This window comes from Acipenser ruthenus, chromosome 32, assembly GCF_902713425.1.
Source record: "Acipenser ruthenus chromosome 32, fAciRut3.2 maternal haplotype, whole genome shotgun sequence".
In the NCBI taxonomy this organism is placed as follows: domain Eukaryota; kingdom Metazoa; phylum Chordata; class Actinopteri; order Acipenseriformes; family Acipenseridae; genus Acipenser; species Acipenser ruthenus.
The window spans coordinates 7,442,251-7,466,569 of NC_081220.1; the positions used below are offsets into that span (position 1 = coordinate 7,442,251).

At 43.4% G+C, this 24,319-nt stretch overlaps 3 non-coding genes across 3 annotated transcripts; 2 read left to right on the plus strand and 1 right to left on the minus strand.

Annotated features, from left to right (window-relative positions):
* The first annotated feature begins 753 nt into the window (after nucleotides 1-753).
* Nucleotides 754-969, plus strand: LOC131703380 (small nucleolar RNA U3). The gene has a single exon (XR_009309843.1). It is a non-coding gene; the product is annotated as a small nucleolar RNA U3 (small nucleolar RNA).
* A 677-nt stretch (nucleotides 970-1,646) lies between these two features.
* On the plus strand, nucleotides 1,647-1,728 carry trnal-cag (transfer RNA leucine (anticodon CAG)). Its single transcript has one exon. It is a non-coding gene; the product is annotated as a tRNA-Leu (tRNA).
* Nucleotides 1,729-2,210: 482 nt separating this feature from the next.
* trnas-uga (transfer RNA serine (anticodon UGA)) lies at nucleotides 2,211-2,299 on the minus strand. Its single transcript has one exon. It is a non-coding gene; the product is annotated as a tRNA-Ser (tRNA).
* Between the last annotated feature and the right edge of the window lie 22,020 nt (nucleotides 2,300-24,319).

The window sequence follows — 24,319 nt, forward strand, 5'->3', positions numbered from 1 at the left end:
GTGGTGTTTCCGAACTGTTGAACGTTTCTCATTACATGCAGGTTTACTGGCTTGACAAAAAGGCGAGTGACGAAAAGAATGCTGTCTCGATAGCAACATCGCGTCAAGCTGAAATAGCTCAGTTGGGAGAGCGTTAGACTGTAACGGTCCCTGCTTCGATACCGGGTTTTTGTATACAGAACGACTAGGGTTATTTGTTCTTAATTAACTTTTTGAATTAAAAAAACAGCACATTTTTTCTTTAGTGTAATTGGAGGAAATAAAAACGTATTATAGTGCCATTTTCTAATGCGATAAAGAAATGCAAAAAGCATCATCTCTGCGTGGGCTTGAAACACCAAAATTTCGATTAACAGCCGATCGTGCTAACCGATTATGGTGTTTTATTAGATAACACCCTGGGAGCTCAACAGAACAGTGTGTATGCATATTGCTAAAATGGAAACCAAATATACACGATTCAAATGGGAATCGTATTCAGATTTTAAGCACAAATTTGATAGACTTCACAGTGCAAAGGAGGAAGGCAGACAATTGAAATGAGGCAACTGGCTCCTACTTTTTAAATCATACGAGAAACTTGAACCCAATTAAGCTTTTAACCGCCTGCAGTTTGGAATGAGTTTGAAATGTTGTTGTAACACCTCACTGGGCAACAGCAATTGCATTATATGAAAGTCCCTGTTAATTTCTCAGCGGCACAGCTGCCGGTGCCACTAAGAGTTGGAGGGAGACGGTCGGCCACTTGCCCATAAAACAATACTTTCAGAGATCATTTCTATAGCGATTTGCTAGCGAAATGCGTTTTTAAAGTGTTTGGACTCGCTATCCACGAGGAAGAGTGAGAGTGTTCACTTTTGAGCGTGAAGGAGGCAGTGAGTGTTGTTTTTTGGCCAACTGCTCCCTGTTATTGATGACCCCTCCAGTGTTCCTTAGGGGGCTGGAGGAAGCGGACACGTTCTGAGTGGGTATCTTTCCTAAAGGTACGCAAGACGAACTACAGTTGCAAAGCACTGCTGCTTTTTCGACGATTGATTAAAACTATCATTCTGACTGAAAACACGGATCACATTAATTGTGATCGGTTTGATACCAATAGGCTTACATGGCAGGTATTGTGTATAGACAATGTCATATACACAGAAATGAACACGGAGTGTGTTTATTAAGGGCTGACTCATTGAAACGTTCGAGAGATCTCGGTGTACTGGACAAATATACTGGATTTTTTCCATGTCGTAATTGTGCCGCCTGTGATAATGCGTTTGAAACTAGAGATAATGTGAGATAATGTCTGTTACTGGCGGATAGTTTACAAATGTACTCAATTATGTTACAACTTTTGTGTCTACGAAAATATCTGTAACATTTATGTAAGTCCTGTGTGTTTTTTTCATGAAGTTAATTTGCTAACAGACTGTTCTGATTTGTTTCTAACCGTGAAGCGATCGCTCTGTTTGCCCTAAATTTTCTGTCTGTAAGAGGAGTGTCCTTGTGATCCCATATAGAATGCGACGAAACAGGTTGCCCTCCTTAATATAAACAGAAAAAGAATAAGTTCACGCACACACCAGGTGATTTACTGTAGCGTCAGACATTGGAGGTTCAGCAGTGTACTGCAGTGTTGTGCAAAGTCGTCGGTGTAAGTCAGGATGGCCGAGCGGTCTAAGGCGCTGCGTTCAGGTCGCAGTCTCTCTGGAGGCGTGGGTTCGAATCCCACTTCTGACAAACCTTTTTGTTCATTTATTTCTTAAAACGTCCACCGAATGCTTGGTAATTTGATTTGTTTTTCTTGTTAGTATTCAAATCACAAGGTCGTTAAATGAGAGAAAGTCACCGCAAGCCTGCACCTCACCACATCCTTCACACTGTTAAACTGCCTCATTATGACGAGGCCTCTAATTATGCCTTTCCAATACTTTGAATGTGTTATTGTTCAGTTTAACATGAGAACATCTTGGTAGAACAATCATAATGTCCGCAGGACTTATTTTCCTCGGGTTCTAGTATCAAGTTTTGAGTGTGTGGCCGGTTAGCTCAGTTGGTTAGAGCATGGTGCTAATAACGCCAAGGTTGCGGGTTTGATCCCCAAAATGAACATTCTTTAACAAAATGAACCGAAGCGATATGAAGTACAACCAGTAATATTTCAGACTTCCTGTGCTTTAAACATGTATTAACAATGAACACATACAATCAATTAAAAACAAAGCTTACGTAGTCGGCAGGATTCGAACCTGCGCGGGGAAACCCCAATGGATTTCAAGTCCATCGCCTTAACCACGCGGCCACGTAATGCTGTAGATGGCAGTATAGGCTAACTAATGAACCCAAGTCAAATGCCTTTGTTGAAACTGTCAGATTTGTACAAGGCAAGCACACATGGGAAAAGTAAATACAATATACTTTCTGTTAACGTTCATAATAATGAATACATCTTTATTTCAAAATACGTAGCTATTTAATCCTAACAGAAACAATAGGCTTCCCAGCCATCAGCTTGGAAGCAGAATGGAGATCAAATCGGACGAATAACGAGTGCAAAATGGAATGTGGAAATCAATGTAAAGGCAGTTTAAATAAGAGCAGCTGCAATACATTAAATAGAGTTATATTTAAGAGCAAGCAGTAACTGCAGTAGAGTATTTAATTATGGATGGACCAAACTTGCAGGTCGCCACTGTCACATTTTCCAGGAAATCACGGCTAATACTGAGAAAGAAAACAGATGATAACCTAACAGAAAACTAGTGAAAAACACTGCACTGATTAACTGAACGGGTCAAACGTAGCCTACTGAATTGCTGAATTGTTGGGGGGAGCGTGGCGCATCCAGCTGAGGCGCTTCATCTGAATTGCAAGGTGTGCCTTATAGCCTGGAGATCGCTGGTTCCAATCCAGACTATGCCATCGCCGACAGGAACGCCGAGGGGGCGGCGCACAGTTGGCAGAGTGCCACCCGGGTTGGGAGGGTTTAGGTCAGCTTGGTAATCATTGTCTCAACAAACTCCAGCGACTCCTGTGGCGACCGGTCTCCAGCGAGTTGTGGGCAGAACTGCGTTTCCTCAAACACCGCTACAGCCAGGTGCGGCTGGCTTTGCTGTTGCAGTGTGACAAGAGGAGGGTGGCTGACGGCGTTTGTTTCAGAGGATGCGCATGATGAGTCTTCGTTCTCCCGAGTCGATACGGGAAGCTGCAGCAGCGCCATAAAAAAAAAACAATTGGATATTCCAAATTGGGAGAATTTTTTAAAATATTACAAAAAAATAAATTAAATAGTTAAGCTTCAAAAAATCTATTTTTGACTGAGCGAGTTAAGTGTGTACGGTATCCTGACAACACAACACGTTGAAAACACAGAAAAGACGCTGAGAAAAAAAAAGTTTCCTATTTCCTGTTTAATTAAGAAAATACAATAAAAAAAGATTATTCTCTTACTTGTCTTCCTGCCATATCCCCTCTTTTTTGGTCAAATATTGAATATATTCGTATTCAATTTCAAACGACTGTTCTTTGTTCCCATGATGCATCTGTGATGGGCTGGGTTTTAGCGATCGCGATAATTTCTGATATTTTACAGTGGCTGGACTTTATAATAATAAAAAAATGAAAAAGGGTAACGAGCGACAAATGCATTAATTTCTGTCGATTTGTTCTATTTTAATGGGTTATAATTTTACAAATTTAAAAGACATTCATTAAGAAAAGATAAAACTAATTTAATCACCTTTAAGGATTATGTTTTTATTGACAGAAATATATTTGATGTATGTGTGTTTGGCATGAAATCAAATAAAGTCCCATTGGATTTTGCTTGAAAAGAGGAAACACAAAAGATGTTTTTTTAGGTTTTTTTAGGTTTTTTTTAAATAAAGCATTTATTCAACATGTTTGTTTTTTTTTTTACAAAAATACAACACAATACAACACGGAATGTTTTTATTTTTTTGTTAAAAGAATGACAAATGTTAAAATATTTTCTCGTTTTTTTTCTGTTTGTTGTTGGGCTGCCATCTTGGTAAGAGCTTGTCAATTGTCGCATGTGAACACAGCCCCTACCAAAATGTCCAGTACAGTACAGTACCGTGCTGTTAGATTAGACTGGACTGTATTGAATTAGCTGGCTCTCAGATCCCCAGTACAGTACCGTGCTGTTAGATTAGACTGGACTGTATTGAATTAGATGGCTCTCAGATCCCCAGTACAGTACAGTGCTGTTAGATTAGACTGGACTGTATTGAATTAGCTGGCACTCAGATACCCAGTACAGTACCGTGCTGTTAGATTAGACTGGACTGTATTGAATTAGCTGGCTCTCAGGTCACCAGTACAGTACCGTGCTGTTAGATTAGACTGGACTGTATTGAATTAGCTGGCACTCAGATCACCAGTACAGTACCATGCTGTTAGATTAGACTGGACTGTATTGAATTAGCTGGCTCTCATATCTCCAGTACAGTACCGTGCTGTTAGATTCGACTGGACTGTATTGCATTAGCTGGCTCTCATATCTCCAGTACAGTGCTGTTAGATTAGACTGGACTGTATTGAATTAGCTGGCTCTCAGGTCACCAGTACAGTACCGTGCTGTTAGATTAGACTGGACTGTATTGAATTAGCTGGATCTCAGATCCCATGTACAGTACAGTGCTGTTAGATTAGACTGGAATGTATTGAATTAGCTGGCTCTCAGATCATGAGTACAGTACAGTGCTGTTAGATTAGACTGGACTGTATTGAATAAACTGGCTCTCAGATCTCCAGTACAGTGCTGTTAGATAAGACTGGACTGTACTGAATTAGCTGGCTCTCAGATCCCCAGTACAGTGCTGTTAGATTAGACTGGACTGTATTGAATTAGCTGGCTCTCATATCTCCAGTACAGTACAGTGCTGTTAGATTAGACTGGACTGTATTGAATTAGCTGGCTCTCAGATCCCCAGTACAGTACAGTGCTGTTAGATTAGACTGGACTGTATTGAATTAGCTGGCTCTCAGTTCCCCAGTACAGTACCGTGCTGTTAGATTAGACTGGACTGTATTGAATTAGCTGGCTCTCAGATCCCCTGTACAGTATAGTGCTGTTAGATTAGACTGGACTGTATTGAATTAGCTGGCTCTCAGATCCCCAGTACAGCACAGTGCTGTTAGATTCGACTGGACTGTATTGAATTAGCTGTCTCCCAGATCCCCAGTACAGTACTGTGCTGTTAGATTAGACTGGACTGTATTGAATTAGCTGGCTCTCAGATCCACAGTAGAGTACAGTGCTGTTAGATTAGACTGGACTGTATTGAATTAGCTGGCTCTCAGATCCCCAGTACAGTACAGTGCTGTTAGATTAGACTGGACTGTATTGAATTAGCTGGCTCTCAGTTCCCAAGTACAGTACCGTGCTGTTAGATTAGACTGGACTGTATTGAATTAGCTGGCTCTCAGATCCCCAGTACAGTACAGTGCTGTTAGATTAGACTGGACTGTATTGAATTAGCTGGCTCTCAGATCCCCAGTACAGCACAGTGCTGTTAGATTCGACTGGACTGTATTGAATTAGCTGGCTCTCAGATCCCCAGTACAGTACCGTGCTGTTAGATTAGACTGGACTGTATTGAATTAGCTGGCTCTCAGATCCCCAGTACAGTGCTGATAGATTAGACTGGACTGTATTGAATTAGCTGGCTCTCAGATCCCCAGAACAGTACCGTGCTGTTAGATTCGACTGGACTGGATTGAATTAGCTGGCTCTCAGATCCCCAGTACAGTACAGTGCTGTTAGATTAGACTGGACTGTATTGAATTAGCTGGCTCTCAGATTCCCAGTACAGTACCGTGCTGTTAGATTAGACTGGACTGTATTGAATTAGCTGGCTCTCAGATCATGAGTACAGTACAGTGCTGTTAGATTAGACTGGACTGTATTGAATAAACGGGCTCTCAGATCTCCAGTACAGTGCTGTTAGATAAGACTGGACTGTACTGATTTAGCTGGCTCTCAGATCCCCAGTACAGTGCTGTTAGATTAGACTGGACTGTATTGAATTAGCTGGCTCTCATATCCCCAGTACAGTACAGTGCTGTTAGATTAGACTGGACTGTATTGAATTAGCTGGCTCTCAGATCCCCAGTACAGTACAGTGCTGTTAGATTAGACTGGACTGTATTGAATTAGCTGGCTCTCAGTTCCCCAGTACAGTACCGTGCTGTTAGATTAGACTGGACTGTATTGAATTAGCTGGCTCTCAGATCCCCTGTACAGTACAGTGCTGTTAGATTAGACTGGACTGTATTGAATTAGCTGGCTCTCAGATCCCCAGTACAGCACAGTGCTGTTAGATTCGACTGGACTGTATTGAATTAGCTGTCTCCCAGATCCCCAGTACAGTACTGTGCTGTTAGATTAGACTGTACTGTATTGAATTAGCTGGCTCTCAGATCCCCAGTACAGTACAGTGCTGTTAGATTAGACTGGACTGTATTGAATTAGATGGCTCTCAGATCCCCAGTACAGTACAGTGCTGTTAGATTAGACTGGACTGTATTGAATTAGCTGGCTCTCAGTTCCCCAGTACAGTACCGTGCTGTTAGATTAGACTGGACTGTATTGAATAAACTGGCTCTCAGATCTCCAGTACAGTGCTGTTAGATAAGACTGGACTGTACTGAATTAGCTGGCTCTCAGATCCCCAGTACAGTGCTGTTAGATTAGACTGGACTGTATTGAATTAGCTGGCTCTCAGATCCCCAGTACAGTACAGGGCTGTTAGATTAGACTGGAATGTATTGAATTAGCTGGCTCTCATATCTCCAGTACAGTACAGTGCTATTAGATTAGACTGGACTGTATTGAATTAGCTGGCTCTCAGATCCCCAGTACAGTACAGTGCTGTTAGATTAGACTGGACTGTATTGAATTAGCTGGCTCTCAGATCACCAGTACAGTACAGTGCTATTAGATTAGACTGGACTGTATTGAATTAGCTGGCTCTCAGATCCCCAGTACAGCACAGTGCTGTTAGATTAGACTGGACTGTATTGAATTAGCTGTCTCCCAGATCCCCAGTACAGTACTGTGCTGTTAGATTAGACTGGACTGTATTGAATTAGCTGGCTCTCAGTTCCCCAGTACAGTACCGTGCTGTTAGATTAGACTGGACTGTATTGAATTAGCTGGCTCTCAGATCCCCAGTACAGTGCTGTTAGATTAGACTGGACTGTATTGAATTAGCTGGCTCTCAGATCCCCAGTACAGTACCGTGCTGTTAGATTCGACTGGACTGTATTGAATTAGCTGGCTCTCAGATCCCCAGTACAGTACAGTGCTGTTAGATTAGACTGGACTGTATTGAATTAGCTGGCTCTCAGATTCCCAGTACAGTACCGTGCTGTTAGATTAGACTGGACTCTATTGAATTAGCTGGCTCTCAGATCATGAGTACAGTACAGTGCTGTTAGATTAGACTGGACTGTATTGAATTAGCTGGCTCTCAGATATCCAGTACAGTGCTGTTAGATAAGACTGGACTGTACTGAATTAGCTGGCTCTCAGATCCACAGTACAGTGCTGTTAGATTAGACTGGACTGTATTGAATTAGCTGGCTCTCATATCTCCAGTACAGTACTGTGCTGGTAGATTAGACTGGACTGTATTGAATTAGCTGGCTCTCATATCTCCAGTACAGTACTGTGCTGTTAGATTAGACTGGACTGTATTGAATTAGCTGGCTCTCAGATCACCAGTACAGTACCGTGCTGTTAGATTAGACTGGACTGTATTGAATTAGCTGGCTCTCAGATCCCCAGTACAGTACAGTGCTGTTAGATTACACTGGACTGTATTGAATTAGCTGGCTCTCAGATCCCCAGTACAGTACTGTGCTGTCAGATAAGACTGGACTGTATTGAATTAGCTGGCTCTCATATCTCCAGTACAGTACAGTGCTGTTAGATTAGACTGGAATGTATTGAATTAGCTGGCTCTCAGATCCCCAGTACAGCACAGTGCTGTTAGATTCGACTGGACTGTATTGAATTAGCTGTCTCCCAGATCCCCAGTACAGTACTGTGCTGTCAGATAAGACTGGACTGTATTGAATTAGCTGGCTCTCATATCTCCAGTACAGTACAGTGCTGTTAGATTAGACTGGACTGTATTGAATTAGCTGGCTCTCAGATCCCCAGTACAGCACAGTGCTGTTAGATTCGACTGGACTGTATTGAATTAGCTGTCTCCCAGATCCCCAGTACAGTACTGTGCTGTTAGATTAGACTGGACTGTATTGAATTAGCTGGCTCTCAGATCCCCAGTAGAGTACAGTGCTGTTAGATTAGACTGGACTGTATTGAATTAGCTGGCTCTCAGATCCCCAGTACAGTACAGTGCTGTTAGATTAGACTGGACTGTATTGAATTAGCTGGCACTCAGTTCCCCAGTACAGTACCGTGCTGTTAGATTAGACTGGACTGTATTGAATTAGCTGGCTCTCAGATCCCCAGTACAGTACAGTGCTGTTAGATTAGACTGGACTGTATTGAATTAGCTGGCTCTCAGATCCCCAGTACAGCACAGTGCTGTTAGATTCGACTGGACTGTATTGAATTAGCTGGCTCTCAGATCCCCAGTACAGTACCGTGCTGTTAGATTAGACTGGACTGTATTGAATTAGCTGGCTCTCAGATCCCCAGTACAGTGCTGATAGATTAGACTGGACTGTATTGAATTAGCTGGCTCTCAGATCCCCAGAACAGTACCGTGCTGTTAGATTAGACTGGACTGGATTGAATTAGCTGGCTCTCAGATCCCCAGTACAGTACAGTGCTGTTAGATTAGACTGGACTGTATTGAATTAGCTGGCTCTCAGATTCCCAGTACAGTACCGTGCTGTTAGATTAGACTGGACTGTATTGAATTAGCTGGCTCTCAGATCATGAGTACAGTACAGTGCTGTTAGATTAGACTGGACTGTATTGAATAAACGGGCACTCAGATCTCCAGTACAGTGCTGTTAGATAAGACTGGACTGTACTGAATTAGCTGGCTCTCAGATCCCCAGTACAGTGCTGTTAGATTAGACTGGACTGTATTGAATTAGCTGGCTCTCATATCCCCAGTACAGTACAGTGCTGTTAGATTAGACTGGACTGTATTGAATTAGCTGGCTCTCAGATCCCCAGTACAGTACAGTGCTGTTAGATTCGACTGGACTGTATTGAATTAGCTGGCTCTCAGTTCCCCAGTACAGTACCGTGCTGTTAGATTAGACTGGACTGTATTGAATTAGCTGGCTCTCAGATCCCCTGTACAGTACAGTGCTGTTAGATTAGACTGGACTGTATTGAATTAGCTGGCTCTCAGATCCCCAGTACAGTACAGTGCTGTTAGATTAGACTGGACTGTATTGAATTAGCTGGCTCTCAGTTCCCCAGTACAGTACCGTGCTGTTAGATTAGACTGGACTGTATTGAATAAACTGGCTCTCAGATCTCCAGTACAGTGCTGTTAGATTAGACTGGACTGTACTGAATTAGCTGGCTCTCAGATCCCCAGTACAGTGCTGTTAGATTAGACTGGACTGTATTGAATTAGCTGGCTCTCAGATCCCCAGTACAGTACAGGGCTGTTAGATTAGACTGGAATGTATTGAATTAGCTGGCTCTCATATCTCCAGTACAGTACAGTGCTATTAGATTAGACTGGACTGTATTGAATTAGCTGGCTCTCAGATCCCCAGTACAGTACAGTGCTGTTAGATTAGACTGGACTGTATTGAATTAGCTGGCTCTCAGATCCCCAGTACAGTACTGTGCTGTCAGATAAGACTGGACTGTATTGAATTAGCTGGCTCTCATATCTCCAGTACAGTACAGTGCTGTTAGATTAGACTGGAATGTATTGAATTAGCTGGCTCTCAGATCCCCAGTACAGCACAGTGCTGTTAGATTCGACTGGACTGTATTGAATTAGCTGTCTCCCAGATCCCCAGTACAGTACTGTGCTGTCAGATAAGACTGGACTGTATTGAATTAGCTGGCTCTCATATCTCCAGTACAGTACAGTGCTGTTAGATTAGACTGGACTGTATTGAATTAGCTGGCTCTCAGTTCCCCAGTACAGTACCGTGCTGTTAGATTAGACTGGACTGTATTGAATTAGCTGGCTCTCAGATCCCCTGTACAGTACAGTGCTGTTAGATTAGACTGGACTGTATTGAATTAGCTGGCTCTCAGATCCCCAGTACAGCACAGTGCTGTTAGATTCGACTGGACTGTATTGAATTAGCTGTCTCCCAGATCCCCAGTACAGTACTGTGCTGTTAGATTAGACTGTACTGTATTGAATTAGCTGGCTCTCAGATCCCCAGTACAGTACAGTGCTGTTAGATTAGACTGGACTGTATTGAATTAGCTGGCTCTCAGATCCCCAGTACAGTACAGTGCTGTTAGATTAGACTGGACTGTATTGAATTAGCTGGCTCTCAGTTCCCCAGTACAGTACCGTGCTGTTAGATTAGACTGGACTGTATTGAATAAACTGGCTCTCAGATCTCCAGTACAGTGCTGTTAGATAAGACTGGACTGTACTGAATTAGCTGGCTCTCAGATCCCCAGTACAGTGCTGTTAGATTAGACTGGACTGTATTGAATTAGCTGGCTCTCAGATCCCCAGTACAGTACAGGGCTGTTAGATTAGACTGGAATGTATTGAATTAGCTGGCTCTCATATCTCCAGTACAGTACAGTGCTATTAGATTAGACTGGACTGTATTGAATTAGCTGGCTCTCAGATCCCCAGTACAGTACAGTGCTGTTAGATTAGACTGGACTGTATTGAATTAGCTGGCTCTCAGATCCCCAGTACAGTAGTGTGCTGTCAGATAAGACTGGACTGTATTGAATTAGCTGGCTCTCATATCTCCAGTACAGTACAGTGCTGTTAGATTAGACTGGAATGTATTGAATTAGCTGGCTCTCAGATCCCCAGTACAGCACAGTGCTGTTAGATTCGACTGGACTGTATTGAATTAGCTGTCTCCCAGATCCCCAGTACAGTACTGTGCTGTCAGATAAGACTGGACTGTATTGAATTAGCTGGCTCTCATATCTCCAGTACAGTACAGTGCTGTTAGATTAGACTGGACTGTATTGAATTAGCTGGCTCTCAGATCCCCAGTACAGCACAGTGCTGTTAGATTCGACTGGACTGTATTGAATTAGCTGTCTCCCAGATCCCCAGTACAGTACTGTGCTGTTAGATTAGACTGGACTGTATTGAATTAGCTGGCTCTCAGATCCCCAGTAGAGTACAGTGCTGTTAGATTAGACTGGACTGTATTGAATTAGCTGGCTCTCAGATCCCCAGTACAGTACAGTGCTGTTAGATTAGACTGGACTGTATTGAATTAGCTGGCTCTCAGTTCCCCAGTACAGTACCGTGCTGTTAGATTAGACTGGACTGTATTGAATTAGCTGGCTCTCAGATCCCCAGTACAGTACAGTGCTGTTAGATTAGACTGGACTGTATTGAATTAGCTGGCTCTCAGATACCCAGTACAGCACAGTGCTGTTAGATTCGACTGGACTGTATTGAATTAGCTGGCTCTCAGATCCCCAGTACAGTACCGTGCTGTTAGATTAGACTGGACTGTATTGAATTAGCTGGCTCTCAGATCCCCAGTACAGTGCTGATAGATTAGACTGGACTGTATTGAATTAGCTGGCTCTCAGATCCCCAGAACAGTACCGTGCTGTTAGATTCGACTGGACTGGATTGAATTAGCTGGCTCTCAGATCCCCAGTACAGTACAGTGCTGTTAGATTAGACTGGACTGTATTGAATTAGCTGGCTCTCAGATTCCCAGTACAGTACCGTGCTGTTAGATTAGACTGGACTGTATTGAATTAGCTGGCTCTCAGATCATGAGTACAGTACAGTGCTGTTAGATTAGACTGGACTGTATTGAATAAACGGGCACTCAGATCTCCAGTACAGTGCTGTTAGATAAGACTGGACTGTACTGAATTAGCTGGCTCTCAGATCCCCAGTACAGTGCTGTTAGATTAGACTGGACTGTATTGAATTAGCTGGCTCTCATATCCCCAGTACAGTACAGTGCTGTTAGATTAGACTGGACTGTATTGAATTAGCTGGCTCTCAGATCCCCAGTACAGTACAGTGCTGTTAGATTAGACTGGACTGTATTGAATTAGCTGGCTCTCAGTTCCCCAGTACAGTACCGTGCTGTTAGATTAGACTGGACTGTATTGAATTAGCTGGCTCTCAGATCCCCTGTACAGTACAGTGCTGTTAGATTAGACTGGACTGTATTGAATTAGCTGGCTCTCAGATCCCCAGTACAGCACAGTGCTGTTAGATTCGACTGGACTGTATTGAATTAGCTGTCTCCCAGATCCCCAGTACAGTACTGTGCTGTTAGATTAGACTGTACTGTATTGAATTAGCTGGCTCTCAGATCCCCAGTACAGTACAGTGCTGTTAGATTAGACTGGACTGTATTGAATTAGCTGGCTCTCAGATCCCCAGTACAGTACAGTGCTGTTAGATTAGACTGGACTGTATTGAATTAGCTGGCTCTCAGTTCCCCAGTACAGTACCGTGCTGTTAGATTAGACTGGACTGTATTGAATAAACTGGCTCTCAGATCTCCAGTACAGTGCTGTTAGATAAGACTGGACTGTACTGAATTAGCTGGCTCTCAGATCCCCAGTACAGTGCTGTTAGATTAGACTGGACTGTATTGAATTAGCTGGCTCTCAGATCCCCAGTACAGTACAGGGCTGTTAGATTAGACTGGAATGTATTGAATTAGCTGGCTCTCATATCTCCAGTACAGTACAGTGCTATTAGATTAGACTGGACTGTATTGAATTAGCTGGCTCTCAGATCCCCAGTACAGTACAGTGCTGTTAGATTAGACTGGACTGTATTGAATTAGCTGGCTCTCAGATCACCAGTACAGTACAGTGCTATTAGATTAGACTGGACTGTATTGAATTAGCTGGCTCTCAGATCCCCAGTACAGCACAGTGCTGTTAGATTAGACTGGACTGTATTGAATTAGCTGTCTCCCAGATCCCCAGTACAGTACTGTGCTGTTAGATTAGACTGGACTGTATTGAATTAGCTGGCTCTCAGTTCCCCAGTACAGTACCGTGCTGTTAGATTAGACTGGACTGTATTGAATTAGCTGGCTCTCAGATCCCCAGTACAGTGCTGTTAGATTAGACTGGACTGTATTGAATTAGCTGGCTCTCAGATCCCCAGTACAGTACCGTGCTGTTAGATTCGACTGGACTGTATTGAATTAGCTGGCTCTCAGATCCCCAGTACAGTACAGTGCTGTTAGATTAGACTGGACTGTATTGAATTAGCTGGCTCTCAGATTCCCAGTACAGTACCGTGCTGTTAGATTAGACTGGACTGTATTGAATTAGCTGGCTCTCAGATCATGAGTACAGTACAGTGCTGTTAGATTAGACTGGACTGTATTGAATTAGCTGGCTCTCAGATATCCAGTACAGTGCTGTTAGATAAGACTGGACTGTACTGAATTAGCTGGCTCTCAGATCCACAGTACAGTGCTGTTAGATTAGACTGGACTGTATTGAATTAGCTGGCTCTCATATCTCCAGTACAGTACTGTGCTGTTAGATTAGACTGGACTGTATTGAATTAGCTGGCTCTCAGATCCCCAGTACAGTACCGTGCTGTTAGATTAGACTGGACTGTATTGAATTAGCTGGCTCTCAGATCCCCAGTACAGTACAGTGCTGTTAGATTAGACTGGACTGTATTGAATTAGCTGGCTCTCAGATCCCCAGTACAGTACTGTGCTGTCAGATAAGACTGGACTGTATTGAATTAGCTGGCTCTCATATCTCCAGTACAGTACAGTGCTGTTAGATTAGACTGGAATGTATTGAATTAGCTGGCTCTCAGATCCCCAGTACAGTGCCGTGCTGTTAGATTAGACTGGACTGTATTGAATTAGCTGGCTCTCAGATCCCCAGTGCAGTACAGTGCTGTTTTTAAAATCCATAAAAATGTTGTAAATCTTAAATTCCTGAGATCTAACACTTATGAAAATTAATGAACAAAATAAACAAATAAATACATAAATGAAAAAATCAATACACAACTTTATAAACAAATTCCTAAAATTACACAAATTCAGGCAATCCAACACCTTAAAAAAAAAAAAAAAAGTACAAAGTAACACGGAACAGTCCATTATAGTTAGTATAGGGGGTGATTGGTCTAAGGCTATTGTGCATATTATTATTATCATTATTATTATTATTATTATTATTATTATTATTATTATTATTATTACAGTATTATTACTAGTCCAAACTCCCCCACCCCTCTCTTTGACTGCACCTAAATGGATCAGTCCCTTCAAAAAAAAAATAGTCATTTTGCACTGAAATTAAATAAAATACATGCAATTTCAAAGTAAAAAGAAAACAGTTTCAAATTGTAACATCTGAAACACATTTTTTATATATATATAATCTGTAAACATCTTAAAACAGTTGCAGAATATTTTGTAGTGATTTTCATAGCAATTAAGAAAGTCAAAGAGAGAGAGAGAGAGAGAGAGAGAGAGAGAGAGAGAGAGAGAGAGAGAGACATAAAACTGGGAAAAAAGGCAAAACACTTTAAAAGAAGTGTAATTTGTAATTCATTATGAACAGAGCTGCACAGAGCAGGTCTGTAGGAAACTCAAGACGGCAGAGCTGCACAGAGCAGTTCTATAGGAAACTCAACACTGCAGAGCTGCACAGAGCAGGTCTATAGGAAACTCAAGACGGCAGAGCTGCACAGAGCAGGTCTATAGGAAACTCAACACTGCAGAGCTGCACAGAGCAGGTCTATATGAAACTCAACACTGCAGAGCTGCACAGAGCAGTTCTATAGGAAACTCAACACTGCAGAGCTGCACAGAGCAGGTCTATAGGAAACTCAAGACGGCAGAGCTGCACAGAGCAGGTCTATAGGAAACTCAACACTGCAGAGCTGCACAGAGCAGGTCTATAGGAAACTCAACACTGCAGAGCTGCACAGAGCAGGTCTATAGGAAACTCAACACTGCAGAGCTGCACAGAGCAGGTCTATAGGAAACTCAACACTGCAGAGCTGCACAGAGCAGGTCTATAGGAAACTCAAGACGGCAGAGCTGCACAGAGCAGGTCTATAGGAAACTCAACACTGCAGAGCTGCACAGAGCAGTTCTATAGGAAACTCAACACTGCAGAGATGCACAGAGCAGATCTATAGGAAACTCAACACTGCAGAGCAGCACAGTGCAGGTCTATAGGAAACTCAACACTGCAGAGCTGCACAGAGCAGGTCTATAGGAAACTCGACACTGCAGAGCTGCACAGAGCAGGTCTATAGGAAACTCAACACTGCAGAGCTGCACAGAGCAGGTCTATAGGAAACTCAACACTGCAGAGCTGCACAGTGCAGGTCTATAGGAAATTCAACACTGCAGAGCTGCACAGAGCAGGTCTATAGGAAACTCAACACTGCAGAGCTGCACAGAGCAGGTCTATAGGAAACTCAACACTGCAGAGCTGCACAGAGCAGGTCTATAGGAAACTCAACACTGCAGAGCTGCACAGAGCAGGTCTATAGGAAACTCAACACTGCAGAGCTGTACAGAGCAGGTTAAAAGGAAAGACAGATCAACACTGCAGAGCTGTACAGAGCGAGTCTATAGGAAAGACAACATTTCATTTTTTTATATAACTTTTTAGATTAGTTCCTTTTAAAACAGTGCTTTCCCTGGGTCTCTCTCAAACACTTTCAATGAGACTCCCTATCGCACAGCAGTTTCAATGAGACTCCCTATTACACAGCATTTTCAATAAGACTCCCTATCACACAGCAGTTTCAATAAGACTCCCTATCACACAGCAGTTTCAATGAGACTCCCTATTTCACAGCAGTTTCAATAAGACTCCCTATTGCACAGCAGTTTCAATAAGACCCCCTGTCACACAGCAGTTTCAATGAGACTCATCCTATTTCACAGCAGTTTCAATGAGACTCCCTATTGCACAGCAGTTTCAATAAGACCCCCTGTCACACAGCAGTTTCAATGAGACTCCCTATTGCACAGCAGTTTCAATGAGACTCCCTATCGCACAGCAGTTTCAATAAGACTCCCTATCGCACAGCAGTTTCAATAAGACTCCCTATCGCACAGCAGTTTCAATAAGACTCCCTATTGCACAGCAGTTTCAATAAGACTCCCTATTGCACAGCAGTTTCAATAAGACTCCCTATTGCACAGCAGTTTCAATAAGACTCGTTATCACACAGCAGTTTTAATAAGACTCATTATCGCACAGCAGTTTCAATAAGACTCCCTATCGCACAGCAGTTTCAGTAAGACTCCCTATTACAGAGCAGTTTTAATAAGACTCCCTTTTGCACAGCTGTTTTAATGAGACTCCCTATTGCACAGCAGTTTCAATAAGACTCCCTATCGCACAGCAGTTTCAATAAGACTCCCTATCGCACAGCAGTTTCAATAAGACTCCCTATTGCACAGCAGTTTCAATAAGACTCCCTATTGCACAGCAGTTTCAATAAGACTCCCTATCACACAGCAGTTTTAATGAGACTCATTATCACACAGCAGTTTTAATAAGACTCATTATCGCACAGCAGTTTCAATAAGACTCCCTATCGCACAGCAGTTTCAATAAGACTCCCTATCGCACAGCAGTTTCAATAAGACTCCCTATCGCACAGCAGTTTCAATGATACTCCCTATCGCACAGCAGTTTCAGTAAGGCTCCCTATTACAGAGCAGTTTTAATAAGACTCCCTTTTGCACAGCTGTTTTAATGAGACTCCCTATTGCACAGCAGTTTCAATGAGACTCCCTATCGCACAGCAGTTTCAATAAGACTCCCTATCGCACAGCAGTTTCAATAAGACTCCCTATCGCACAGCAGTTTCAATGAGACTCCCTATCACACAGCAGTTTCAATGAGACTCCCTATTGCACAGCAGTTTCAATAAGACTCCCTATCACACAGCAGTTTCAATGAGACTCCCTATTGCACAGCAGTTTCAATAAGACTCATTATCGCACAGCAGTTTTAATAAGACTCATTATCGCACAGCAGTTTTAATAAGACTCATTATCACACAGCAGTTTCAGAGCAGAGCTGGTCTATAGGAAACTCAACACTGCAGAGCAGTAATTGAATCGTAATATCTTTTCAATATAGACTTTAAGGGGAAATTCACAAATGCTCTTCACATGGTTTCAGGAAAAAGAAAGTGAAGGGTGAGAGAGAGGGAGAGGGTGAGAGTGAGGGAGAGAGAGAGGAGAAAGAGGGACGCGTCTGGACAAACGCCTCTGGACTTCCCGTTTGCTTCTTTCAAACAATCCAACTTGTAACAACGAATAGTGGAGTCTTCGTTTTCATATTTCTCCCAGTAGTCTTGCTCTTTAACTTTCGTCAATGTGGACTCAGCTTCGTAACTTTTGGTTTGACTTTTATCTGGACTGATGTAACTGTTGTCTTGCTGTTGTCCTTTCTTTCCATCCAAGCCTTTAGATTTGTCCGAATTCCCCCCGCTTGCCTTGCCCGATTTGGGGAACCACCATCTCGTTCTGGTGCTGAAGGTGTAAGTGACGCGGGCTCTCGGATAGTAAGGCATCATGGGGCAGGGAGCGAAATCGATTTCTCTCAAGAACCTCAAATCTAGACCTTTCCTCTCCTCGGGACCGGCGCAGAGGAGCTCGGAGCTGGAGATCCGGACCTGACGGAACCATTCCCAGAGAGGGCGGGCCTGGCAGGAGCAGCTCCAGGGGTTTCCGTTGAGTCTGAGGAACTGCAGGGATGAGAGATCGGAGAGGGCCGAAGCAGGGAGGTCTGTTAGGGCGTTGTTGAAGAGGAAGAGGGTGGTGAGGTGACCCAGGTCCCTGAAGGCTTTGCGGTTGACCTGTCGCACTCGGTTCTCGTGGAGGAGGAGCCTGTCCAGGTTGACCAGCCCTCTGAAGACATTTTCAGACAGGACTCAGATTTGGTTGCCGTGGAGGAAGAGGTGAGTGAGATTCACCAGGTCTGAGAAGAGATTGTCCTGAGATGGGGAGAGAGAGGGAGGGGGAAGGGGAGGGACAGAGATTGATATTTGGCACATGAAAATTCAGTACTACCAAAAAGTTGTATGTTAAATTATATAATTAAAATTATTTGTGTTATAGCTCTCCTGTATGTATCTGCCTCCTGTCACCCCTTCCCCCCCAGGAGCAGGGTTGAGACAGACTGTATTAGATAGGATAGAGGGGGCTCTCCAGGAGCAGGATTGAGACACACTGTATTAGATAGGATAGAGGGGGCTCTCCAGGAGCAGGGTTGGAGACACACTCTATTAGATAGGATAGAGGGGGCTCTCCAGGAGCAGGATTGAGACACACTGTATTAGATAGGATAGAGGGGGCTCTCCGGGAGCAGGGTTGGAGACACACTGTATTAGATAGGATGGGGGGGGATGGGGGGGGGGCTCCAGGAGCAGGGTTGGAGATGCACTGTATTAGATAGGATGGGGGGGGGGGCTCCAGGAGCAGGGTTGGAGGCGCATTGTATTAGATAGGAGGTCTCTCTCTCTCTCTCTCTCTCTCTCTCTCTCTCTCTCTCTCTCTCTCTCTCTCTCTCTCTCTGTCTCTCACCTGGATGTGTTGCAGCAGGTTGTCCTGCAGGTAAAGGAACTGCAGGCTGTAGAGTTTTTTGAAGATGTTTCCGGGCAGGGTCCCCAGCTGGCAGCGGTATATGTGCAGGCTCTGCAGCTTGTCCAGCCCCCGGAAGGAGTCAGGATGGAGGGTGCGCAGGGAGGGGTTATCCCCCAGGTCCAGCTCCTCCAGATCTCGCATGTCGCTGAAGGAATCGGGTTTGATGGAGCTGATGTTGTTGGAGTAGAGCCACAGGACCTGATGAGAGGGAGAGAGAGAGAGGTGGGGGAGAGAGAGGAAGATCATTTTCAAGCTCAATTTCAAGTTACAGTCAAACATGTATTAAGAGACCTGCACTCAAGGGACAGTCAAATAGTGTCTCTTAAAAGATGGACCCCCCCATACATTTTCTATTTGTCTCCAACATCCTACCTTCCTGTAATTATATATGTATGTTTAAAAAACTCTGTAAAAGACTGCATATATGAACAAAATAAGTATGTAATTGAATTACATTTAGATTATTGTGTGGGCTTGCACGTTGTTGTTTCGGAGGACAAAAGCTTGAGTGTGTTTGTCTATCTCCAGCCTCTCCCAGCCGAGAAGGAGTCACTGCGGGGGAGATCGCAGCAGCAGCAGCAGTGGTGAGGCAGACATAGTCTTAAAAACAATTTATAAATTGGGGGAGAAAAGGGGGTTACCCATAAATGTGAAGTGTGAACAGGGCAAGACGGTACCTGTGTCTGGAAGCCGAAGGACTCTGCCTGCAGCTCTGTGATGCGGTTGTTTTAGAGGAATACTCTCTGGCTGTCATAGGGAATGCCGGCCGGCACCGCCGAGAAGTTCTGAGACTGGCAGCTGACCATCATCGGGGAGGGGTAACAGACACACAGCCTGGGGCAGGAATAGGCAGGGCTAGGGGAGCAGACTGCCAGCCAGAGCAACAGCCAGACAGACACCGAGCCTGCGTGGGGAGAGAGAGGAGAGAGTGTGAGAGAGCAGAAGGGAGGGGAGAGAGATAGACTGATAGATAAACAGAATGACAGACAAGACAGAAAGGCAGATAAACCAAAATACAGACAGATTTGAAGTCATGTCTCAATGAACATTTATTCAGTTGTCTGTCATAGATCTCTCTAAGAGTGACCCCTGACCCCGATTGACCCAATGATATAATATTCTCAGCACATAACAGAACTGACTGGGCGAACAGTCACTCAGAGAGAGGCTCGGAAACTTTGGTGACATTTATAGAGGAACCCGAATACTCGGAAAAACAGGAACGCCTTCTATAATTCAGGGAAGACAATGAATAGAGAAGAACACTGTCAATGAGTGTGTGTGTGTGTGTGTGTGTGTATGTCTCTCAATGTGTGTCTGTGTCTCGGTGTGTTTCTATCTCAATGTGTGTGTATATGTGTGTGTGTGTGTGTGTGTCTCAGTGTGTGTCTCTCTCAATGTGTGTGTGTGTCTCTCAATGTGTGTGTGTGTCTCAGTGTGTGTCTATCTCAATGTGTGTGTGTGTCTCTCCCAATGTGTGTGTGTGAGTGTGTGTCTCGGTGTGTTTCTCTGTGTGTGTGTGTCTCAGTGTGTGTCTCTCTCAATGTGTGTGTGTGTGTCTCTCTCTCAATGTGTGTGTCTCAGTGTGTGTCTCTATCAATGTGTGTGTGTGTCTCAGTGTGTTTCTCTCTCAGTGTGTGTGTGTGTCTCAGTGTGTTTCTCTTGCAATGTGTGTGTGTTCCAGTGAGTGTATGTCTCTCAATGTGTGTGTGTCTCAGTGTGTGTCTCTCTCAATGTGTGTGTGTGTGCTCCAGTGTGCGTATGTGTGTCTCTCAATGTGTGTGTCTCTCTCAATGTGTGTGTGTGAAAGCCTGAACACATTTCACTCCAGATTAGCACTCTCACACAGCAGCACATCAGCAGCACGGTGGAAATGACTTCATCAGGAACAAGAAGCCGCTTTATTTATGGTGGATCTGTTGACCTACAAATCTGATTATAATATTTTATTATCTTTAACAATAATAGGGGACTCCCGAGTGGTGCATCCTGTAAAGGCACACCCTGGAGTGCAGAATGCACTGTTTCGAATCCGGGCCTATGCCACCGCCAGCTGTGGCCAGGAGCTCCTAGGAGGTACCTAGGGGATTCTTAGAGGATTTCCAAGGGGCTCCCAGGGACAGTGCACAATTAGCAGAGTGCCACCCAGGCAGGGGGGCTCAAGTCAGCTGGGTAATCACGGTCTCACCGCACACCAGTGACTCCTGTGGGTGGCCAGACGCCCGCCTGCCTGCCTGCCTGCCTGCCTGTGAGCCGGCTGTGTTACACTGGGCTTACAGTGTGAAAGAAAGAAACAAAAAAACAAAGAAAGAAGAAAGTGGACAGCTTGACTTGACAGTTTGAAGTACGGTGTTGTTTCAGAGGACTAAAGCTTGAGTGCGCTTGTCTGTCTCCAGCCTCTCCCAGCCGAGAAAGAGTCACTGCGGGGGTGGGGGGGGGGAGGAGGGGAGGTGTGGAGGTGGGGGGGGGGGGTTGTAGAAGCAGTGAGACAGGGGCTGTCTTAAAAACAATTGGGCATTCCAAATTGGGGAGAAATCACGGGGTAAAAATAATTGACGATTCCAAAAAAAAAAAGAAATTAAACTTTGATATGCTTTGATGTTAACATTTGAGGGGGTGACTGCTTGAAAAGGCATTTGTGACGGGGGACTGCCCCGTCTTTAAGAACGTGGTTGGGACTGGCAGGGAGGGGGTTAAATTCCTCCGTGCCAGGAAAACATGTGAGAATGTGGCTGGAGCCCTAATTGAATAATCAGCAATTATTTATTAATTGGGCTCCAGCCACAGGGGATAAAAGCTAGGGGAGAGGCCCTGGCTAGGGGGAGTGTTCTAGAAGGAGAAGAAACAAGAGTGTTTTGTGTGTGCTGGGTTTCTGTTTGTTTGTTTTTTAATCCAGTGAAGGCAAAGCCCAGCCTGGAAACCTTTATTTTTGTAAGTTTTGCTTTTTTTGTTTTGTGTTTATTTTATGTTTAAAACCTTTTTGTTTGGCCCTTGTGCCGGTTTATTTTGTATTTTTGTTTATTAAAAACTTTATTTTTGAACATTTAAACTGTCTCTGAGTCTCAACCTCGGTCATTTTATTATTATTATTTATTTCTTAGCAGACGCCCTTATCCAGGGCGACTTACAATTCTTACAAGATATCACATTATACGATATTTCACATTATACAGATATCACATTATTTTTACATACAATTACCCATTTATACAGTTGGGTTTTTACTGGAGCAATCTAGGTAAAGTATCTGCCCAAGGGTACAACAGCAGTGTCCCCCACTGGGGATTGAACCCACAACCCTCCGGTCAAGAGTCCAGAGCCCTAACCACTACTCCACATTTCCTGTCACAGCATTCCTCAGACAAACGGTTATAAACTTCTATCTATCTTTCAGTCTCCAGAATTCCAGGGAGTAATTTGTTGATTCATTCATTAGTTCATCCCTTTACACTTCAAAACGAGTCACTCGTTCTCGCTTTCCCTCTTGCTGTTCTTTCTCTCACTTCCTTTTCCTCCCTCCCTCTCCCTCCCACTCTCTCATTAGTTTGTTTAATTTATTTATTTACACATTCATTCACAATTTGAGTGATTCACTATTGCCTTGCAAGCTGTTTGAAAACCAGAATGATTGGTTTACATCATAGACACGCAGAGACACAGGTGCACATTCTGAAACACGCACACAGTGACACATGCACAGAGAAATACGCACACTGACACACAGAGAGACATGAACACACATACACACAGGGAAACACACACACACTCACTGAGACATGACCACACACACACACACACACAGGGTATACAACTTAATAATTAGCTTGTCAGCTTGTAACCTGCTGATGAAGCCCTATGGCATAAACTTCAGTTAAAAAAGACTATGCCAGTTTCAATAAGACTCCCTATTGCACAACAGTTTTAATGAGACTCCCTATTTCACAGCAGTTTCAATGAGACTCCTATGGCACAGCAGTTTCAATAAGACTCCCTATGGCACAGCAGTTTCAATGAGACTCCTATGGCACAGCAGTTTCAATGAGAATCCTATGACACAGCAGTTTCAATGAGACTCCTATGGCACAGCATACATTCTACTGTTTAGCAGACTCTGATATTTTATTTCTTAGCAGACACCCGTATCCAGGGTGACTTACAATTGTGATATTATTATTTACATACAATTACCCATTTATACAGTTGGGTTTTTTAATGGAGCAATCTACGTAAAGTACCTGCTTGTTCAAGGGTACAGCAGCAGTGTGTGTGTCCCCACCTGGGACTGAACCCACACAAGAGCCTCCGGTCAAGAGTACAGAGCCCCCCTGACCACTACTCCACACTGCTGCTCCAGATATTGATTGAGACATCTGAAATATCTTTATAATACACAGCAGCAGATACTGATATTGATTAAGCATGTCTGAAATCTCTTTATAATACACAGCAGCAGACCCGGATATTGATTGACATCTGAAATCTCTTTATAATACGCAGCAGCAGATACTGATATTGATTGAGCATGTCTGAAATCTCTTTATAATACACAGCAGCAGATACTGATATGGATTGAGCATGTCTGAAATCTCTTTATAATACGCAGCAGCAGATACTGATATTGATTGAGCATGTCTGAAATCTCTTTATAATACACAGCAGCAGATACTGATATGGATTGAGCATGTCTGAAATCTCTTTATAATACACAGCAGCAGATACTGATATTGATTGAGCATGTCTGAAATCTCTTTATAATACACAGCAGCAGATACTGATATGGATTGAGCATGTCTGAAATCTCTTTATAATACGCAGCAGCAGATACTGATATTGATTGAGCATGTCTGAAATCTCTTTATAATACACAGCAGCAGATACTGATATTGATTGAGCATGTCTGAAATCTCTTTATAATACACAGCAGCAGATACTGATATGGATTGAGCATGTCTGAAATCTCTTTATAATACACAGCAGCAGACCCTGATATTGATTGAGCATGTCTGAAATCTCTTTATAATACACAGCAGCAGACCCTGATATGGATTGAGCATGTCTGAAATCTCTTTATAATACACAGCAGCAGATACTGATATGGATTGAGCATGTCTGAAATCTCTTTATAATACGCAGCAGCAGACCCTGATATTGATTGAGCATGTCTGAAATCTCTTTATAATACACAGCAGCAGACCCTGATATTGATTGAGCATGTCTGAAATCTCTTTATAATACACAGCAGCAGATACTGATATGGATTGAGCATGTCTGAAATCTCTTTATAATACGCAGCAGCAGATACTGATATTGATTGAGCATGTCTGAAATCTCTTTATAATACACAGCAGCAGACCCTGATATTGATTGAGCATGTCTGAAATCTCTTTATAATACACAGCAGCAGACCCTGATATGGATTGAGCATGTCTGAAATCTCTTTATAATACACAGCAGCAGATACTGATATGGATTGAGCATGTCTGAAATCTCTTTATAATACGCAGCAGCAGACCCTGATATTGATTGAGCATGTCTGAAATCTCTT